General features: G+C 43.3%; 1 protein-coding gene across 2 annotated transcripts in view; it reads left to right on the top strand.

Moving 5' to 3' along the window:
- Positions 1 to 23,081, top strand: part of LOC124804743 (malate synthase-like) — a 128,917-nt gene that overhangs the window by 39,089 nt on the left and 66,747 nt on the right. The window lies entirely within an intron of this gene.

Consider the following 23,081-nt stretch of genomic DNA (forward strand, 5'->3'; position numbering starts at 1 on the left):
ATTCATCAGAAGAATCTTAAGGATATGTAAATCATCCACGAAAGAAGTGGCTTATAACAAGCTTGTTCGCCCGTTTCTTAGTATTGTGCATCTATCAAGGATCCCTGTCATGTAGGACTGGTAGAGGAGATCGAGAAGATCCAACGAAGAGCGGCGCGTTTCGTCACGGGATCGTTTATCTGGCAAGAGCGTTACGGAGACTACACAAACTCCACTGGAAGACGTTACAAGATAGACGTTGTACATCACGGAGAGATTTACTATTGAAATTTTGGGACAGCACTTTTCGGAAGGAGTCAGACAACATATTACTTCCCCCCGCCCTCCCACATACATCTCGCCTATTGACCACGAGGAGAAAATTCGAGAAATTAGAGCCAGTACAGAGGCTTACCGACAATCATTCTCCCCACGCACTACTCGCGAGTGGAATAGGGCTGGAGGGATCAGATAGTGGTACCGAAAGTGCCCTCCGCCACACACCATTAGGTGGCTTGCGGTGTATGATGTAGATGTCTTGCTTGAAAAAGGTCTAAAGTATAATGTCATGCCCAACTTGACAGGCAGTAAATTTAACAGAAAAAATGCTTGTCGACCTAAAAATTGGTCTCGATTGTAAAAAAAAATAGATAATTCATGTCAAACTAGAATTACCTTTGATGTAACTAACATCCTCAGTAAAAACACAGCCTCTCTTCATAATGTTATGCATAACGATAGGAAGTTGGTTAAATCCATTAATAATAAACTTAAAGAAACTGATACTTTAATAACCAAGTCTGAAAAAGATTGCTCTTTAGTTTTTGCCTAAAGTTCTGAATATATTTCTAAAACCTTAGATTTTTTAAAGAAAATAATATTTTGGAACTGCTTGAGGATCCGACTCCAGAATTACAAAAAGAAGTCAGTCAGTTATCAATGACGCAAAATTTTTAATCAAACCTTTTCAGAAGAAAATGCTTATCAACATGAACCGTCACCCCCCAAATTTCGGTCTCAATTCAAAATACACAAACCTAACCATCCGATACTGCCGATTTCTAATACTATGAATAGCGCTTACCTTGATGTAGCCAAATTTCAGCATGAAAAAAATCTTTATACTAACGTTCCTGTACAAGAAACGCTTAGGATCGTAGAAAAAAATTTACGTCATTTCAAAAAAGAACTTTCAGATGAACAAATCACTGACTTCATGGATCTAATCACAGTCGTAGTCAAATACTATTTTGAATTTAATGAACAACTGCAATCAGTAATCCCACAGTCTCGCTATGGGAAATCCGTAAGCTGGTATTCTTGCTGACATTTTCATTAACTCTCTAGAAGAAAAGTTGTTAAACTGTTTCTCAGCTACAGCACTAGGCATTCTCTCCTATTTCAGATATGTCGATGATATTTTAGTCATCTTCAAATGACTTCTTGTTGTGGATTGGCAGGAGAGCCAACCCAGGAATACTAGAGGCAGCCAAAAGGCACGCGTTTTAGCTCACGCAGGCTGGCGTGAGGTCTGGAACAGGAGAGGGAAATTAGACTTTAGAAAAACGAACGTAGCTGGTGGAATACTTAACTTTAATCCATTAATGGTGAACGTCGGTCTGACGGTACATGAATTACAATATCAATAGCAACTGATAATGGCGCCTTGCTAGGTCGTAGCAAATGACGTAGCTGAAGGCTATGCCAACTATCGTCTCGGCAAATGAGAGCGTATTTTGTCAGTGAATCATCGCTAGCAAAGTCGGTTGTACAACTGGGGCGAGTGCTAGGAAGTCTCTCTAGACCTGCCGTGTGGCGGCGCTCGGTCTGCAATCACTGATAGTGGCGACACGCGGGTCCGACGTATACTAACAGACCGCGGCCGATTTAAAGGCTACCACCTAGCAAGTGTGGTGTCTGGCGGTGACACCACACTTGTTAATGGCATGACCGTATTTTCAATCTCTTTAATGAACTTTATAAGAAAATATCCTTCACCATCGAACTCGAGAACTAGGCCCGCCAATTAAACTTCTTGACTTGACGGTTACAGTAGATGAAAATAAAATATTTTTAATGTTTTTCGTAAAGAAACATCATCATCATAATCATCATTTAAGACTGATTATGCCTTTCAGCGTTCAGTCTGGAGCATAGCCTCCCTTATAAAATTCCTCTATGATCCCCTATTCAGTGCTAACATTGGTGCCTCTTCTGATGTTAAACCTATTACTTCAAAATCATTCTTAACCGAATCCAGGTACCTTCTACTTGGTCTGCCCCGACTCCTCCTACCCTCTACTGCTGAACCCATGAGTCTCTTGGGTAACCTTGCTTCTCCCATGCGTGTAACATGATCCCACCATCTAAGCCTGTTCGCCCTGACTGCTACATCTATAGAGTTCATTTCCAGTTTTTCTTTGATTTCCTCATTGTGGACACCCTCCTGCCATTGTTCCCATCTACTAGTACCTGCAATCATCCTAGCTACTTTCATCTCCGTAACCTCAACCTTGTTAAGGTAACCTGAATCCACCCAGCTTTCGCTCCCATACAACAAAGTTGGTCAAAAGATTGAACGGTGCACAGATAACTTAGTCTTGGTACTGACTTCCATGTTGCAGAAGAGAGTAGATCGTAGCTGAGCGCTCATTGCATTAGCTTTGCTACACCTCGCTTCTAGTTCTTTCACTATGATGCCATCCTGTGAGAATATGCATCCTAAGTACTTGAAACCGTCCACCTGTTCTAACTTTGTTCCTCCTATTTGGCACTCAATCCGTTTATATTTCTTTCCCACTGACATTACTTTCGTTTTGGAGATACTAATCTTCATACCATAGTCCTTACATTTCTGATCTAGCTCTGAAATATTACTTTGCAAACTTTCAATCGAATCTGCCATCACAACTAAGTCATCCGCATATGCAAGACTGCTTATTTTGTGTTCACATATCTTAATCTCACCCAGCGAGTCTATTGTTATCAACATATGATCCATAAATAATATGAACAACAGTGGAGACAGGTTGCAGCCTTGTCTTACCCCTGAAACTACTCTGAACCATGAACTCAATTTACCGTCAACTCTAACTGCTGCCTGACTATCCATGTAAAGACCTTTAATTACTTGCAAAAGTTTGCCTCCTATTCCATAATCTCGTAGAACAGACAATAACTTCCTCCTAGGAACCCGGTGATATGCCTTTTCTAGATCTATAAAGCATAGATACAATTCCCTGTTCCACTCATAACACTTCTCCATTATTTGCCGTAAGCTAAAGATCTGGTCCTGACAACCTCTAAGAGGCCTAAACCCACACTGATTTTCATCCAATTGGTCATCAGCTAATACTCGCACTTTCCTTTCAACAATACCTGAGAAGATTTTACCCACAACTCTGATTAAAGAGATACCTCTGTAGCTGTTACAATCTTTTCTGTTTCCATGTTTAAAGATTGGTGTGATTACTGCTTTTGTCCAGTCTGATGGAACCTGTCCCGACTCCCAGGCCAATTCAATTATCCTGCGTAGCCATTTAAGACGTGACATTCCACTGTATTTGATGAGTTCCTACTTAATTTCATCCACCCCAGCTGCTTTATTGCACTGCAATCTATTGACCATTTTCTCCACTTCCTCAAATGTGATCCTATTTCCATCATCATTCCTATCCCATTCTACCTCGAAATCTGAAACATTACTGATCGCATTTTCACCTACATTGAGCAACTCTTCAAAATATTCCCTCCATCTGCCCAAGGCGTCCACAGGATTCACCAGCAGTTTTCCTGACCTGTCCAAAATACTTGTCATTTTCTTCTTACCTCCCTTTCGAAGACTGCTAATTACACTCCAGAATGGTTTCCCAGCAGCTTGACCCATAGTCTCCAACCTGTTTCCAAAGTCTCCCCACGATTTCTTCTTGGATGCTGCAATTATCTGTTTGGCTTTGTTTCTTTCTTCAACATAACTTTCTCTGTCTACCTGAGTTCTAGTATGTAGCCATTTTTGATATGCCTTCTTTTTCCTTTCACAGGCTGCCTTGACTGTGTCATTCCACCAAGCTGTTTGCTTCATCCTACTTTTACACACTACTGTTCCAAGACATTCTTTAGCCACTTCTAGTACTGCGTCCCTGTACCTTGTCCATTCCTTTTCCAATGACTGTAATTGACTACATTCAACTAACAGGTACCTTTCTGAAATCGCTGTTGTGTACTTGTGCCTGATTTCCTTATCCTGAAGTTTCTCCACTCTTATCCTCCTATATATGGACCTGACCTCCTGCACTTTCGGCCTCATAATCCCAATTTCACTGCAGATTAAATAATGATCAGTGTCATCAAAGAATCCCCTAAATACACGTGTGTCCCTCACAGCCTTCCTGAATTCCTGATCTGTTATTATATAGTCAATGACAAATCTGGTTCCCCTGCCTTCCCAAGTATACCTGTGAATGTTTTTATGTTTAAAAAAGGGGTTTGTGATTACTAAGCCCATACTGGCACAGAAATCCCAGAGTTGTTTCCCGTTCCTGTTGGCCTCCATATCCTCTCCAAATTTACCCATAACCTTTTCATACCCTTTTGTTCGATTTCCAATCCTGGCGTTAAAATCACCCATGAGCAGAACACTGTCCTTGTCCTTGTCCTTTACTCTAACAACTACATCTGAGTGCCTCATAAAAACTATCCATCTTATCTTGATCTGTCCCTTCACAATGCGAATATATAGACACTGTCAAATCTATCCACATCAGTCGTTCGTTTACATACCTTATTGCAACTACGCTGGGTTCTATTTCTGTCCTGATGTAAAGCCCTACACCCCATTGTGCTATTCCTGCTTTGACTCCTGACAGGTAGACCTTGTATTCTCCCATTTCCTCTTCTTTCTCACCCCTTACCCGAACGTCACTAACAGCTAAAACATCCAGCCCCATTTTTCTTGCAGCCTCTGCCAGCTCTACCTTCTTCCCATAGCAGCCCCCATTGATATTAATAGCTCCCCATCTCATTACCATTTGTTTGCCAAGTCGTATCTTAGAGACCCTGGTTTGTCACTTAGAGGTGGGACTCCGTCACCTCCAAAAGTCCGAGGCATTTTGCTCTGACTGTTGCCAGCATCATATTTAAAGTACCAGGGAAGCAGGTTGCTAGCCTTACTTGCCCCGAGTCCCATTGGGTTTTACCCCTAACGGCTGAGTGACTAACCGGTGGATTTGGTAGTCTTTGCCGTATGAGCACAAAGGTGACCACGACTCAGAATATGTCCGAGATGCCCAGCCTTATTCCAAAGTAACTGGTATCCCGACTGTCTGGACCACTTACTTGGCCACTCATACGTTGCCCGTGGTTCATGAACTAGGACATGACTACAGGAACCCACACCATGAACCATATACTGATCAAATCGTACCTGCGTCTTCCATGCACCCACAATCTCACAAAAACGCTTTCTTTCACTCTGCTATTCATAGCTACTTCTATTCCACACATGAAAGAAAAATTTAATGAAGAAATTAATTTACTCAAAACGATAACAGTTAATAACGAATATGAACCTGGCATAATGAATGACATCCCAAAAAAGAAAACTGTTAGAAGAGTTACTACGCTCGACACCTCTATCATTGAATCAAACCCAAAAAAGTATTACGCTATTCCTTTCTTGGGGCCCATCTTCTATTAGATTCAACGACTTCTTCGTAATAAATACGACTGTAACGTTGCCTTTTCTTCCAATAATAATTTTAAAAAAATTATTCATAATTTAAAATCGACTCGTTCCCATTTGTAAAACTCTGGCGTCTATAAGATTTTCTAGGACACCTGCTCTTCTTACTCCATAGGACAAACAGGACGTGCCTTTACAACCAAATATAAAGAACATCTTCTAAGGAAAAATGGCACTAGCACCCAAAATTCGTCTTTTGTCGACCACTTTTGGATTACGCGTCACGCGCCTAAAGCTGTTCACATACCAACACTTTGCACACAGAGGAAATGGCGTAGACTAGACATTCTCCTAGAATTAGAAACTTTTAAACATCTTTCTCGAAATGATAGCATCATTCTCAATGAACAGCTACAATTACGTAATAAAAACTTTTTCAACGGTATAAGCCGTTACTTCATGTTTGATTTCGGGTTTCATCGCGCATTTACCGAAACGTTTCTGTTTAAGTCGACTCATAATTTCCGTTCGTTAAATGGTTTATATTGGCTGCATTTTATGTTATGTTGTTTTTCTACAGGCTGTGTCATTCAGCCCTTTTTGTATTTTCTATAATGATGTTTTCATCCTTTAAACTGTACTTTTAAACTCTGATGTAGACAAAATGTTATCTTGTATGCTGCTGTCAAACGAAATATTGCCTTTTACGTCATGTACTGAGTAATTTTCATCATAATACTCGTCTGTCTTCATTTTAATGTTAAGTAGCCAATTTGTACTTGCAGCTACTAGATGGCTCTCTTGTTGCAATGTTCACGTGCCTGCAGTTGTTAACACAGGCGCCTTAGTCTGATGCTACCTGTAACTTGACATATGCGAGCAGCCCGTAATGGCTTGGTTTCCACACATTCCTCTTTAAAAATTTTGTGACTAAAGCTTTATTGCTTGATATTTATTTTATACATGGCATGAAAATACTGTTTCTTCTTTGTACTGTTAATCAGTTTTCAGTCTTTCTGAACTTCTAAGCTTTTACGTAGACAAAAAGTTACCGTGTCTGCTGCTGTTAAATAAAACATTGCCTGTTTGTTAATGTACTAAATAACGTTCTTCTTAACATTCATCTGTCTATATTGTAAATGTTTAGTAGCGTGCTTATAGTTGCGGCTACTAGATGGCACTCTTGGTGTAATGTCACTTGTCCGCAGTTGCTAAGGTGGGCGCCTCAGTCTGTTGCTTCCTGTGGCTTGACATGTATGAGCAGCCCATAGGGGCTCGCGTTCCGTGCATTCTTTTTTAAAAATTATGTGACTAAAGCTTTATCGCTTGAAATTTATTTTATACGTGACATGTAAGTGTTGTTTCTGTCTTGTACTGTTAGTCAATACTTACATTTTTATATAAAAGATTTTTCCCATAATTTTTTACTTACGTTATTGGAAAATTTGAATGTAATTTCTGATGAAGGCACTCATAGAAGCGTCTAAACCACGCCAAAAGATTTAATTTTTGTGACCAAGTGCTGTAATTGCTTTAACTTTAATTCTGCATATTAAAGTTTAGAAAATCAAAGTTACACTGATGGGAAAAAATCGCAAAACCAAGGAGGAACTGTGAGACGCGAACGAAGGTTGGCTGGCGTGTTTCTACATCTAAAAGTAGTGTCTATTCAGATTTCGCGCCAGTTGCATGAGAGAGGCGCTCGTAGCGCCGCTACGATCATGGAAGTAAAGTTTGCTTTTAATACACGTTGTAACGGTCGTCAGCGTTAATTACCATTGATATTGGACGTGGTGAGCTGATGTTAGTCAAGAATGACTTTAAGGCGACAAAGCCGCCATTATCAACACTTCATTGAGGTTGAACGAGGTCGTGTAATAAGGCTAAGAGAAGCTGGATGTTCCTTCTGCGATACTGCAAAAAGACTTGGCAGGAATGTAGCCACTGTACATGATTGCTGGCAACAGTGGTCACGAGAATCTACGGTCGCAAGAAGATCGGGGCCCGTGTGGCCACGCGGCGCTACCGGCAGGGTAGACCATCGTGTTTGGTGTATGGCTCTGGCGCATCGTATTGCATTTGTAGCAGCAATTTGAGCAGCAGTTGGTACCACAGTGACACAATGAAATGTTACAAATCGGTTACTTCAAGGACAGCTCTGAGTCAGACGCCCTGTAGCGCGCATTCCACAGACCCAAACTGCCGGCATTTGATACTTCGGTGGTGATAAGCGACAGCTAGTTGGAGGACAGCGTGAAGGTCTGTAGTGTTTCCAAATGAAAGCTTGTTCCGCAGTGACGGCTGTGTGTTGGTCAAGAGGAGGCCAATTGAGGGCCTGCAACCAGCCAGTCTGCGTGCTAGACACACTGGACCTATACCTTTAGTTACACTACTGGCCATTAAAATTGCTACACCAACAAGAAATGTAGATGATAAGCGGGTATTTGTTGGACGAATATATTATACTAGAACTGACATGTGATTACATTTTCACGCAATTTGGGTGCACAGACCCTGAGAAATCAGTACCCAGAACAACCACCTCTGGCCGTAATAACGGCCTTGATACGCCTGGTCATTGAGTCAACAGAGCTTCGATGGCGTCTACACGTACAGCTGCCCATGCAGCTTCAATACGATACCACAGTTCATTAAGAGTAGTGACTGGCGTATTCAGACGAGGCAGTTGCTCGGCCGCCATTGACCAGACGTTTTCAGTTGGTGAGAGATGTGGGGAATGAGCTGGCCAGCGCAGCTGTCGATCATTTTCTGTATCCAGAAAGGCCCGTACTGGACCTGCAACATGCGGTCGTGCATTATCCTGCTGAAATGTAGGGTTTCACAGGGATCGAATGAAGGGTAGAGCCGCAGGTCGTAACACATCTGAAATGTAGCGTCCACTGTTCAAAGTGCCGTTAATGTGAACAAGAGACGACCGAGACGTGTAACCAATGGCACCCCATACCATCACGACGGGTGATACGCCAGTATGGCGATGACGAATACACGCTTCCAATGTGCGTTCACCGCCATGTCGCCAAACACGGATACGACCACCATGATGCTCTAAACAGAACCTGGAGTCATCCGAAAAAATGTTTTGCCATTTGTGCACCCAGGTTCGTCGTTGAGTACACCATCGCAGGCGCTCCTGTCTGTGATGCAGCGTCAAGGATAGCCGCAGCCATGGTCTCCGAGCTGATAGTCGATGCTCCTACAAACGTCGTCGAACTGTTCGTGCAGATGGTTGTTTTCTTGCAAACGTCCCCATCTGTTGACTCAGGGATCGAGACGTGGCTGCACAATCCGTTGCATCCATCCGGATAAGATGCCTGTCATCTCGACTGCTAGTGACACGAGGCCGTTGGGATCCAGCACGGCGTTCCGTATTACCCTCCTGAACCCACCGATTCCATATTCTGCTAACAGTCATTGGATCTCGACCAACGCGAGCAGCAATGTCGCGATACGGTAAACCGCAATCGCGATAGGCCACAGTCCGACCTTTATCAAAGTCGGAAACGTGATGGTAGGCATTGCTCCTCCTTACACGAGGCATCACAACAACGTTTCACCAGGCAACGCCGGTCAACTGCTGTTTGTGTATGAGAAATCGGTCGGAATCTTTCCTCATGTCAGCACGTTGTAGGTGTCGCCACCGGCGCCAACCTTGTGTGAATGCTCTGAAAAGCTAATCATTTGCATATCACAGCATCTTCTTCGTGTCGGTTAAATTTCACATCTGTAGCACGTCATCTTCGTGGTGTAGCAATTTTAATGGCCAGTAGTGTATTATCAAGAGTTCGATCTCGTATGACAGTCCGAGCACTCTCGTGGTTACCCCATGCATCCTGACCGCCAATTTGTACGTCAATCTCGTGATCCTGCCTGTTGTGCTGCCATTCATGAACAGCATTCCAGAGGATGTTGTCTAACAGGATAAGGCTCGTCCACATACCTCTGCTGTAACCCAACATGCTCTACAGAGTTTCGACATGTTGCACTGACGTGCTCGATCACCAGATATGTCTCTAATGGAGCGCGTATGGGACATCATCGGACGCCAGCTCTAGCGTCGTCCACAACCAGCATTGAACATCCCTGTATTGAGTGACTGACCAAGTGCAACAAGCTTGGACTCTATCCCACAAACTGACATCCGGCACCTGTACAACACAATGCATTCATATTTGCATGCTTCCATTCTCCATTCTGGCGGTTACAAGGGCTATTAATGTACCAGCATTTCAGATTTGCATTGGATTATCTCGCACTTACGGTACCTGCGATCTCGCAATGTTAATCTCATATGTTACCTAGATAAATATACTCCCGATTTTTCATTACTCTACATCAACAATTTTTTGATGTTGCCATTTTTTCCCCTCAGTGTATACGATGTGTTTACAGAAAGACTGTTAGATACAGAGAAAAGACAGTTAACACATTGAAATGGGTAAATACTAAGGTACCAAATAACGCAATATCTGCACCAGTACCCCTAACACCCTCCATATTTTCTTACCACACCAAGTGCCCGCATCACCACCAGGGAGCATTCAGTCTCGCGATGGGCAAAGCTCGTAATGATTTGGTCCATCATGTAAAGCTTCGTTTCGAATTTCGATGAAGATTTTAGATTCAACATTCAATAAAAATATTTTTGGGTTTGTGACCGCATTGTCAATATATAAAACTACCGACGTTTCGGTCCCTGTTGCAGGTGGCCTCCTTCAGGTTGTTTGTGTAGATGCTGATGTCGTTTCCTATTCCCACAGTTGGCTGGTGCCTGCTATGCCACAGACTACTTGAAAATATCCCTCTGAGCAGCATACTGCTGATGCCAAGTTCAAGATGTTATTGTCTACAACAGACTGAAACTTTTCCTCTCTTCAAGAGGTTTCTACTCGGCTGTTACCAGCCGAATACAGGAGATGCGGCAGCATATCAGTACCACTTCCTTCCAGGCGGTTTACCCAGCGCCAAATTGAAGGTCCTCTCAGCAGCAACCATAACGCGTGAACAATTGTAACATTTTGGATGTTCCATTCATTCAGCACCTACTAGAGCCATATTTCAACTGAGCAATGCTCGTCTATTCGATTATGATACAGGAAATGATCAAAACTTGTTCTGTCTTGAACTGTTCGCTAATCCAAAATTTTAGATTTTGGGAATTTTGCTGGTGGACTTCTCTCCTAGAAACGCTAAAAATGGCATTCTTATTCGGAACCTGAGTGATTAGATTCCATTACGAATAGAATCTCTTATGAGAAAGAGTCATGACTTCTGCAGATAGTGATTTCACGTACAGATTACTGTCTCAATAAATGATTTCGACTTTTATCTCGCACATACACTACTGTACCAACATCACACTACGCAGAAGCTGAAATTGAACAAACCCCATTTCAGTTAGATAGGTTGGACATAAGACATCCTTTGGTATCGATCACGAGTAGTGGTCCTTTCTTTTTACTCTTAGCAGTCACCGATACATGAGTTCAGTAAATGAAAGTATTGTTTTTCCCACAGAAGCTTAAACAGGATATACCTGTCAGATTTCGACATTGGACGAGTCTGAAGTTGACTTGTTTATAATGATATAAATACTTCTGTACTGATTATATTTGTTTCTCGCCCGTTTTAAGGCCTAAATTCCTTACTTAACTGCTTAGTGTGGATATTTTTTTATGAACTGGTGTAACGTGATCCTAAAGATTTTAGGACAGTGAAGTGGAATGAAAGCATTCCTACACTGATCTATATTTGAGATACCTAGAGAATGCATTTTAATCTCTTCTCTTGACTAGGAGCTTCGAATGCATTCCAATCATTAGTGCGAATTCTTTGAATGAGAATGCTAAAAGTTAATTTCCTACCTTGTTGTTAGCCATAGTAAATACTTGAGTTATCTGAATTTCGGACTGCCAGCATTTTTACCTGACCTAATGTTGATTTTCTGAACTTTAGTAAGCAGAATTGTTTCTTTCTGTGTACATTTAAAGAAGACATCGTGTAACTAAAGGAACGTATGTGGGTTAATCTCCATGTCACTCTGGTGCTACGACTACGTTTTATTCAGCAATAACTTACGACGGCCGAAGTAGATAGGACATTAAATGAAGACTGGCAGTAGCGAGGTGAGCCTTTTAGAATGAGAGAACTCTGTTGACATCGAATATGCATGAAGGTATTTACATGGAATGTGTCCTTTTTGAAATGTGGTGCTGGAGATGAACGCTGGAGACTGAAGGTCGGATAACTAATTAGCGGGTGCTGATATAACTTAGAAAACAAAGATCTAAGAATGAGTGAAGTGGCGCAGTAGGTAGCTCACGAAACTCTTATTAAGGAGAACGACGGTTCAGATCCGCGTCCGGTCATCCAGATTTAGGTTTTCCGTGATTTCCCTAAGTCGCTCAAGGCGAATGCCAGAGCGCTTCCTTTGGAAGGTCACGGCCGATTCCTTCCACATCCTGGAAACAATCCTAGATTGTGATTCGTCACTAGTGAACTCGATGTCGATGGAACATTAAACCCTAATATTCCTTCTCCTTTTTAGAAACTTACGGCACAGCTACACTAAAAGAAAGTATTAGTTACTACGACATATCCCGAGACATCAACGAATCGTAAATTTTATAATGGAAAAAAAGTGACGAGTGGAGGGAGTAAAAATTGGAAGGGGAGATGACATCTTGTCTACAGCACGCAGCTTCAAATGTGGGTTAAATGAAGAGGCTCGCACAGGACAGACAATCGTTGAGGGCTCCATCAGTGCAGTCTTCAGACTGAAGACAACGACGACAGTGTGTTTAGCAAGCAGTCAGATTCAAGTCACTGTATGAAAGTCTTATTTAGTCTACATATGGTTTACCTAAATGGCTCGAACTGAAATCTGGGACACTTCCTTCAGCGGTATTCTTTCCTTATTCTCGATCCGCTGAGCTCGATGAATCTGAACGTTTGGGTATGTTGGCTGCAGTGTGGAGTAAAGTTGGTGCAAACGGAAATAGGGACAAACGGACAAAACGTAAGAAAATATGTGGTATCATATCGCTGAAGTCCCCCCCCCCCCCCCCATGAACCATGGACCTTGCCGTTGGTGGGGAGGCTTGCGTGCCTCAGCGATACAGATAGCCGTACCGTAGGTGCAAACACAACGGAGGGGTATCTGTTGAGAGGCCAGACAAACGTGTGGTTCCTGAAGAGGGGCAGCAGCCTTTTCAGTAGTTGCAAGGGCAACAGTCTGGATGATTGACTGATCTGGCCTTGTAACAATAACCAAAACGGCCTTGCTGTGCTGGTACTGCGAACGGCTGAAAGCAAGGGGAAACTACAGCCGTAATTTTTCCCGAGGGCATGCAGCTTTACTGTATGATTACATGATGATGGCGTCCTCTTGGGTAAAATATTCCGGAGGTAAAATAGTCCCCCATTCGGATCTACGGGCGGGGACTACTCAAGAGGATGTCGTTATCAGGAGAAAGAAAACTGGCGTTCTACGGATCGGAGCGTGGAATGTCAGATCCCTTAATCGGGCAGGTAGGTTAGAAAATTTAAAAAGGGAAATGGATAGGTTGAAGTTAGATATAGTGGGAATTAGTGAAGTTCGGTGTCAGGAGGAACAAGACTTCTGGTCAGGTGACTACAGGGTTATAAACACAAAATCAAATAGGGGTAATGCAGGAGTAGGTTTAATAATGAATAGGAAAATAGGAATGCGGGTAAGCTACTACAAACAGCATAGTGAACGCATTATTGTGGCCAAGATAGATACGAAGCCCACGCCTACTACAGTAGTACAAGTTTATATGCCAACTAGCTCTGCAGGTGACGAAGAAATTGAAGAAATGTATGATGAAATAAAAGAAATTATTCAGATTGTGAAGGGAAACGAAAATTTAATAGCCATGGGTGACTGGAATTCGAGTGTAGGAAATGGGAGAGAAGGAAACATAGTAGGTGAATATGGATTGGGGGACAGAAATGAAAGAGGAAGCCGCCTGGTCGAATTTTGCACAGAGCACAACATAATCATAACTAACACTTGGTTTAAGAATCATGAAAGAAGGTTGTATACATGGAAGAACCCTGGAGATACTAAAGGTATCAGATTATATAATGGTAAGACAGAGATTTAGGAACCAGGTTTTAAATTGTAAGACATTTCCAGGGGCAGATGTGGACTCTGACCACAATCTATTGGTTATGACCTGTAGATTAAAACTGAAGAAACTGCAAAAAGGTGGGAATTTAAGGAGATGGGACCTGGATAAACTAAAAGAACCAGAGGTTGTACAGAGATTCAGGGAGAGCATAAGGGAGCAATTGACAGGAATGGGGGAAATAAATAGAGTAGAAGAAGAATGGGTAGCTTTGAGGGATGAAGTAGTGAAGGCAGCAGAGGCTCAAGTAGGTAAAAAGACGAGGGCTAGTAGAAATCCTTGGGTAACAGAAGAAATATTGAATTTAATTGATGAAAGGAGAAAATATAAAAATGCAGTAAGTGAAACAGGCAAAAAGGAATACAAACGTCTCAAAAATGAGATCGACAGGAAGTGCAAAATGGCTAAGCAGGGATGGCTAGAGGACAAATGTAAGGACGTAGAGGCCTGTCTCACTAGGGGTAAGATAGATACCGCCTACAGGAAAATTAAAGAGACCTTTGGAGATAAGAGAACGACTTGTATGAATATCAAGAGCTCAGATGGAAACCCAGTTCTAAGCAAAGAAGGGAAAGCAGAAAGGTGGAAGGAGTATATAGAGGGTCTATACAAGGGCGATGTACTTGAGGACAATATTATGGAAATGGAAGAGGATGTAGATGAAGATGAAATGGGAGATATGATACTGCGTGAAGAGTTTGACAGAGCACTGAAAGACCTGAGTCGAAACAAGGCCCCCGGAGTAGACAATATTCCATTGGAACTACTGACGGCCGTGGGAGAGCCAGTCCTGACAAAACTCTACCATCTGGTGAGCAAGATGTATGAGACAGGCGAAATACCCTCAGACTTCAAGAAGAATATAATAATTCCAATCCCAAAGAAAGCAGGTGTTGACAGATGTGAAAATTACCGAACTATCAGCTTAATAAGTCACAGCTGCAAAATACTAACACGAATTCTTTACAGACGAATGGAAAAACTAGTAGAAGCCAACCTCGGGGAAGATCAGTTTGGATTCCGTAGAAACACTGGAACACGTGAGGCAATACTGACCTTACGACTTATCTTAGAAGAAAGATTAAGGAAAGGCAAACCTACGTTTCTAGCATTTGTAGACTTAGAGAAAGCTTTTGACAATGTTGACTGGAATACTCTCTTTCAAATTCTGAATGTGGCAGGGGTAAAATACAGGGAGCGAAAGGCTATTTACAATTTGTACAGAAACCAGATGGCAGTTATAAGAGTCGAGGGACATGAAAGGGAAGCAGTGGTTGGGAAGGGAGTAAGACAGGGTTGTAGCCTCTCCCCGATGTTGTTCAATCTGTATATTGAGCAAGCAGTAAAGGAAACAAAAGAAAAATTCGGAGTAGGTATTAAAATTCATGGAGAAGAAATAAAAACTTTGAGGTTCGCCGATGACATTGTAATTCTGTCAGAGACAGCAAAGGACTTGGAAGAGCAGTTGAATGGAATGGACAGTGTCTTGAAAGGAGGATATAAGATGAACATCAACAAAAGCAAAACAAGGATAATGGAATGTAGTCTAATTAAGTCGGGTGATGCTGAGGGAATTAGATTAGGAAATGAGGCACTTAAAGTAGTAAAGGAGTTTTGCTATTTGGGGAGCAAAATAACTGATGATGGTCGAAGTAGAGAGGATATAAAATGTAGGCTGGCAATGGCAAGGAAAGCGTTTCTGAAGAAGAGAAATTTGTTAACATCCAGTATTGATTTAAGTGTCAGGAAGTCATTTCTGAAAGTATTCGTATGGAGTGTAGCCATGTATGGAAGTGAAACATGGACGATAAATAGTTTGGACAAGAAGAGAATAGAAGCTTTCGAAATGTGGTGCTACAGAAGAATGCTGAAGATTAGATGGGTAGATCACATAACTAATGAGGAAGTATTGAATAGGATTGGGGAGAAGAGAAGTTTGTGGCACAACTTGACCAGAAGAAGGGATCGGTTGGTAGGACATGTTCTGAGGCATCAAGGGATCACCAATTTAGTATTGGAGGGCAGCGTGGAGGGTAAAAATCGTAGAGGGAGACCAAGAGATGAATACACTAAGCAGATTCAGAAGGATGTAGGTTGCAGTAGGTACTGGGAGATGAAAAAGCTTGCACAGGATAGAGTAGCATGGAGAGCTGCATCAAACCAGTCTCAGGACTGAAGACCACAACAACAACAACATCGCTGAAGTTAGCAGCTCTATTCGTGTGAGTCAGATTGCTGTAGTGTGGTGTATACGAGTGACTGCGATAAGTATTGGTGGAAACATCCCATTCTGAATCTCCTTCTGGCTTGTATACTTACGCAGGTAAGCAATATATGCTACGGAGGTAATGACTGAATTCATGGAGATTCTACCCTGGCGCGGTGGTGCGCTTGCGCTTTTTCTCACGAGCCAGTATACTACATTTTTGTGAACACTGTCTCAAATAGTGCTCGGGGAGGCAGAAAAATGTTTGTCCGTGGGGACAAACGGACACATTAATTTTTTCTTAATAAAACAGTTTTGGTGGTCTTGCAGATATCTTTAACTGACTACGAATTTTAATAAATGGCAGTAGTTGTGACTGACCCCTGCATTAAATTACAGAATGGTTCGTAACTGTAAAAGGTGTGTTTCTCCTGTCGTTGATATGAAAGTGTTGCGATGCGATGACATTTATGAACTAGGTATACTTCCTGGAACAAACGTAGTCAGAGAGTGGCTTCATGAAAGGGGGACAGTTCTCTGAGCTCTTCGACCATTTTATTAAGGTGAAGCCTTCTGGACCTGTCGTCGCATTTTGAACCGCCATGGGTCACATTGTTCAGATCCTCCAACTCTAGAGAAGGCTGCAGCCAACGGTGTGCATCTGTTATATTTTCCCCCACACAGTACTCACAGGCTACAGCCCTCACGATGTCTCTTACGGCCCGCTAACGACATTTTACAACGCTGGCTGCAGGTTGTACGTCAGAAGCAGTCCAGGGAAAGGAATTAAAAGCGACATTTGGATCAGCTATTTTTGCTGAAGCATGGAACCGTGCAAATAAGGTCGGGAACGCTGTAAATGTCTTTAATACTTGTGGGATTCATCCGTTCAACCCGAATCGCTTGCCCGAGCAAGTGTTTGCTTCAGCAACTCTGCACGAAGACCCCACTAATTCCACAGTATCAAATCCTGCGAATGAAACAGCAGACCCCGAAATCACAAATGTACAAGGAAATAATCCAGTGGAGGAACTGCAGGCACAGCCAACAACAGAGGTCACCGAACACACTGCGAATGCGAGAAGAAGTTTCAATGACGTCACTCATGTGCCATCGGCTCCAGAATCTGCAAAAACAGACGTAAGATGGGGACATAATTCATTTTGACAGATCCTAATTTTATTAGTGATCCAAAAGAGAAAAGGCTAGGACAGCAACAAGAAAATACGGAAAAATATTAAGTGTGATACCCATAAGAACGATGCGTGTAAAAATCTATACAAACACTGTGAAAGTAGGTGCAGTGGCTAGCATGTTCTTTCTGTTTTCATGTTGTATGTGTTTCAGGTGGAAATAACCCCTACCTTTGAGAGCTGGTTTCTCAGGATGGGGCAGGATAAGGTTACGATTCTGGACGGGGCCGTAATCAGTTACTCTCGGTTGCACAACAAACACGTAAACTTTATTTAAAGGAATTAAAATTTTAAAACAATCTCTTAAAAAACACAATTGACTGTATGATGGCTGAAGGCCTTATCACAGAAAAAAATCCACAATTTTAGGGCCGAAGGGCACCAACAATAACCTCAAACAACAAACGGCAGAAGGCCTGAATTAGAAGTCAGAAGAACGACTCCAAGTAGCACATATTAAGATAAATACTTCTTTTTAAAACAAACTGTAACACGGCTGAAGGCCTTATTATGAAAGAAGTGAAATTATTGCTCGCCTGAAGGCCACACACAACTTCAAATCACAAATGGCTGAAGGCCTGAATCAGAAGTCAGAACAATTCCAAATAGTATTTTTAAAATAAATACCAGGTAGCAGAGCATGGTTTCGATCCACGGACCTTTGGGATATGGGACCAGCACGGTTCCACCTGCTGCGCCCCAACCGAACTGATGTTCGTTCGCAACCCCTCACCAAATCCAGTACGCAGACAGCATTAAAATAACTGCTCATTCAAAACCACAAGATACACACGGATCCGGGAAAACAATTCCACCAACAACTCACAATACCAAAACCAGACACTTTGTAACAACGCGGACGAATTATAAGTCGGTACAAGCACAGTGAAGCCAGAATCGGTCAGAAGAGTGTGCTCCCTGCCGCCGTTGGATAAGCAGCTGCAGCAGCAAGTCGTATACTCCTAGCTCACTCATTTGCTACATAGTTTAATTCTTAATTTCTTTGCGTGTTTTTGGTACTTGCATTGCCCAATTCATAAATTTCTGGCGTATTATAGTATTTGAGAGTTGTAGCATCGCGTTTTAGTACCTGAATAGTGTAAATTCGCGTAGTCGTTTGTCTTCTGTTTTTGTTTTGAACGGCCAGTGTCGGTTGGTCAGTCAGTGTGCTCCCTGCCGCCGTTGGATAAGCAGCTGCAGCAGCAAGTCGTATATTCCTAGCTCACTCATTTGTTACATAGTTTATAATTCTTAATTTCTTTGCGTGTTTTGGTACTTGCATTGTTTAATTCATAAATTTCGGGCGTATTATAGTATTTGAGAGTTGTAGCATCGCGTTTTAGTACCTGAGTAGTGTAAAATCGCGTAGTCTCCTTCCGCCGCCGAGAAGTGTGTCAGCAGTGCGCAAGTAGCAGCATTACTGCATTTACTAGGCTATCTTGTATTTTAATAACCGTTTAAATTTTGTGTCGATTTGTTTGCGCTCTCTGTAGATTAGTTCAGACGTTCTTTGCACAACAGTTTTTAGCATGGATAGGGACTGCAACTGCTGTGTTCGGATGCAGGCTGAGTTGGCATCCCTTCGCTCCCAGCTTCAGGCAGTGTTGGCTTCGGTCACACAGGTTGAGGCTGTTGCCAATGGGCATTACTGTGGGGTTCCGGATGGGGGTTTGTCGGGGACGGCCAGCTCGTCCCACGCAACCCCCGATCGGACTACGACTGTGGTTGCCCGGGATACTGCCCGCATTGAGGCTGATCCCTCACCTGTGGTAGAATGGGAGGTCGTCTCAAGGTGTGGCGGGGGCGAAAGACATTCCGGAGGGCTGAACGGAAGGCCTCTCCAGTTTGTCTGACGAATCGGTTTCAGGCTCTGTCTCAGGCTGATACTGATCTTCGGCCTGACATGGCTGCTTGTCCTGTTCCAGAGGTTGCCCCTCAGTCTGCAAGATCCGGGCGGTCGCAAAGGGTTGCATTCTCGCTTCCCACGCCCGGGTTCCCGGGTTCGATTCCCGGCGGGGTCAGGGATTTTCTCTGCCTCGTGATGGCTGGGTGTTGTGTGCTGTCCTTAGGTTAGTTAGGTTTAAGTAGTTCTAAGTTCTAGGGGACTGATGACCATAGATGTTAAGTCCCATAGTGCTCAGAGCCATTTGAACCATTTTTTTTGGTCGCAGAGGGTGGGCTTACTGGTAGTTGGGAGCTCCAACGTCAGGCGCTTAATGGGGCCCCTTAGGGATATGGCAGCAAGCGAGGGGAAGAAAACCAATGTGCACTCCGTGTGCATACCGGGGGGAGTCATTCCAGATGTGGAAAGGGTCCTTCCGGATGCCATGAAGGGTACAGGGTGCACCCATCTGCAGGTGGTCGCTCATGTCGGCACCAATGATGTGTGTCGCTATGGATCCGAGGAAATCCTCTCTGGCTTCCGGCGGCTATCTGATTTGGTGAAGACTGCCAGTCTCGCTAGCGGGATGAAAGCAAAGCTCACCATCTGCAGCATCATCGACAGGACTGACTGCGGACCTTTGGTACAGAGCCGAGTGGAGGGTCTGAACCAGAGGCTGAGAAGGTTCTGCGACCGTGTGGGCTGCAGATTCCTCGACTTGCGCCATAGGGTGGTGGGGTTTCGGGTTCCGCTGGATAGGTCAGGAGTCCACTACACGCAACAAGCGGCTACACGGGTAGCAGGGGTTGTGTGGCGTGGGCTGGGCGGTTTTTTAGTTTAGATGGCCTCGGGCAAGTACAGAAAGGGCAACAGCCTCAACGGGTGCAGGGCAAAGTCAGGACATGCGGGGACCAAGCAGCAATCGGTATTGTAATTGTAAACTGTCGAAGCTGCGTTGGTAAAGTACCGGAACTTCAAGCGCTGATAGAAAGCACCGAAGCTGAAATCGTTATAGGTACAGAAAGATGGTTGAAGCCAGAGATAAATTCTGCCGAAATTTTTACAAAAGTACCGACGGTGTTTAGAAAGGATAGACTTCATGCAACCGGTGGTGGATTGTTCGTCGCTGTTAGTAGTAGTTTATCCTGTAGTGAAATAGAAGTGGATAGTTCCTGTGAATTGTTATGGGTGGACGTTACACTCAACAACCGAGCTAGGTTAATAATTGGCTCCTTTTACCGACCTCCCGACTCAGCAGCATTAGTGGCAGAACAACTGAGAGAAAATTTGGAATACATTTCACTTAAATTTTCTCAGCATGTTATAGTCTTAGGTGGAGATTTCAATTTACCAGATATAGACTGGGACACTCAGATGTTTAGGACGGGTGGTAGGGACAGAGCATCGAGTGACATTATACTGAGTGCACTATCCGAAAATTACCTCGAGCAATTAAACAGAGAACCGACTCGTGGAGATAACATCTTGGACCTACTGATAACAAACAGACCCGAACTTTTCGACTCTGTATGTACAGAACAGGGAATCAGTGATCATAAGGCCGTTGCAGCATCCCTGAATATGGAAGTTAATAGGAATATAAAAAAAGGGAGGAAGGTTTATCTGTTTAGCAAGAGTAATAGAAGGCAGATTTCAGACTACCTAACAGTTCAAAACGAAAATTTCTGTTCCGACAATGACAATGTTGAGTGTTTATGGAAAAAGTTCAAGGCAATCGTAAAATGCGTTTTAGACAGGTACGTGCCGAGTAAAACTGTGAGGGACGGGAAAAACCCACCGTGGTACAACAACAAAGTTAGGAAACTACTGCGAAAGCAAAGAGAAATTCACTCTAAGTTTAAACGCAGCCAAAACCTCTCAGACAAACAGAAGCTAAACGATGTCAAAGTTAGCGTAAGGAGGGCTATGCGTGAAGCGTTCAGTGAATTCGAAAGTAAAATTCTATGTACCGACTTGACAGAAAATCCTAGGATGTTCTCGTCTTACGTTAAATCAGTAAGTGGCTCGAAACAGCATATCCAGACACTCCGGGATGATGATGGCATTGAAACAGAGGATGACACGCGTAAAGCTGAAATACTAAACACCTTTTTCCAAAGCTGTTTCACAGAGGAAGACCGCACTGCAGTTCCTTCTCTAAATCCTTGCACAAACGAAAAAATGGCTGACATTGAGATAAGTGTCCAAGGAATAGAAAAGCAACTGGAATCACTCAACAGAGGAAAGTCCATTGGACCTGACGGGATACCAATTCGATTCTACACAGAGTACGCGAAAGAACTTGCCCCCCTTCTAACAGCTGTGTACCAAAGTCTCTACAGTAACGGAAGGTTCCAAATGATTGGAAAAGAGCACAGGTAGTCCCAGTCTTCAAGAAGTGTCGTCGAGCAGATGCGCAAAACTATAGACCTATATCTCTGACGTCAATCTGTTGTAGAATGTTTTTTGCTCGAGTATCATGTCGTTTTTGGAAACCCAGAATCTACTATGTAGGAATCAACATGGATTCCGGAAACAGCGATCGTGTGAGACCCAACTCGCTTTATTTGTTCATGAGACCCAGAAAATATTAGATACAGGCTCCCAGGTAGATGTTATTTTCCTTGGCTTCCGGAAGGCGTTCGATACAGTTCCGCACTGTCGCCTGATAAACAAAGTAAGAGCCTACGGAATATCAGACCAGCTGTGTGGCTGGATTGAAGAGTTTTTAGCAAACAGAACACAGCATGTTGTTGTCAATGGAGAGACGTCTACAGACGTTAAAGTAACCTCTGGCGTGCCACAGGGGAGTGTTATGGGACCATTGCTTTTCACAATATATATATATATATGACCTAGTAGATAGTGTCGGAAGTCCCATGCGGCTTTTCGCGGATGATGCTGTAGTATACAGAGAAGTTGCAGCATTAGAAAATTGTAGCGAAATGCAGGAAGATCTGCAGCGGATAGGCACTTGGTGCAGGGAGTGGCAACTGACCCTTAACATAGACAAATGTAATGTATTGCCAATACATAGAAAGAAGGATCCTTTATTGTATGATTATATGGTAGCGGAACAAACACTGGTAGTAGTTACTTCTGTAAAATATCTGGGAGTATGCGTGCGGAACGATTTGAAGTGGCATGATCATATAAAATTAATTGTTGGTAAAGCGGGTACCAGGTTGAGATTCATTGGGAGAGTCCTTAGAAAATGTAGTCCATCAACAAAGGAGGTGGCTTACAAAACACTCGTTCGACCTATACTTAAGTATTGCTCATCAGTGTGGGATCCGTACCAGATCGGGTTGACGGAGGAGATAGAGAAGATCCAAAGAAGAGCGTCGCGTTACGTCACAGGGTTATTTGGTAACCGTGATAGCGTTACGGAGATGTTTAACGAACTCAAGTGGCAGACTCTGCAAGAGAGGCGCTCTGCATCGCGGTGTAGCTTGCTCGCCAGGTTTCGAGAGGGTGCATTTCTGGATGAGGTATCGAATATATTGCTTCCCCCTACTTATACCTCCCGAGGAGATCACGAATGTAAAATTAGAGAGATTAGAGCGCGCACGGAGGCTTTCAGACAGTCGTTCTTCCCGCGAACCATACGCGACTGGAACAGGAAAGGGAGGTAATGACAGTAGCACGTAAAGTGCCCTCCGCCACACACCGTTGGGTGGCTTGCGGAGTATAAATGTAGATGTAGATGTAGAAGATCCAATGTACGTCGGCCGCTGCTACGACCGACCGAACGACCAACCAACGGTCGTCCCCACTCAAGTCAGGCACTGGGAAAATCCCAGTATAAATCGTCGACTGACAACTTATTGCCATGAGGTCACTTCGATGGGCAGACACACACACAGGTGAAAGTTGCACTACTCGAATATCACGGACCATTCAACTGAAACTCGCTGAATCCGGTCCTTGAAGTGGCCGTGCGCTCTCGCAACCACATCCTTCCATCGGA

Source organism: Schistocerca piceifrons, chromosome 7 (genome assembly GCF_021461385.2).
Source record: "Schistocerca piceifrons isolate TAMUIC-IGC-003096 chromosome 7, iqSchPice1.1, whole genome shotgun sequence".
NCBI lineage: Eukaryota > Metazoa > Arthropoda > Insecta > Orthoptera > Acrididae > Schistocerca > Schistocerca piceifrons.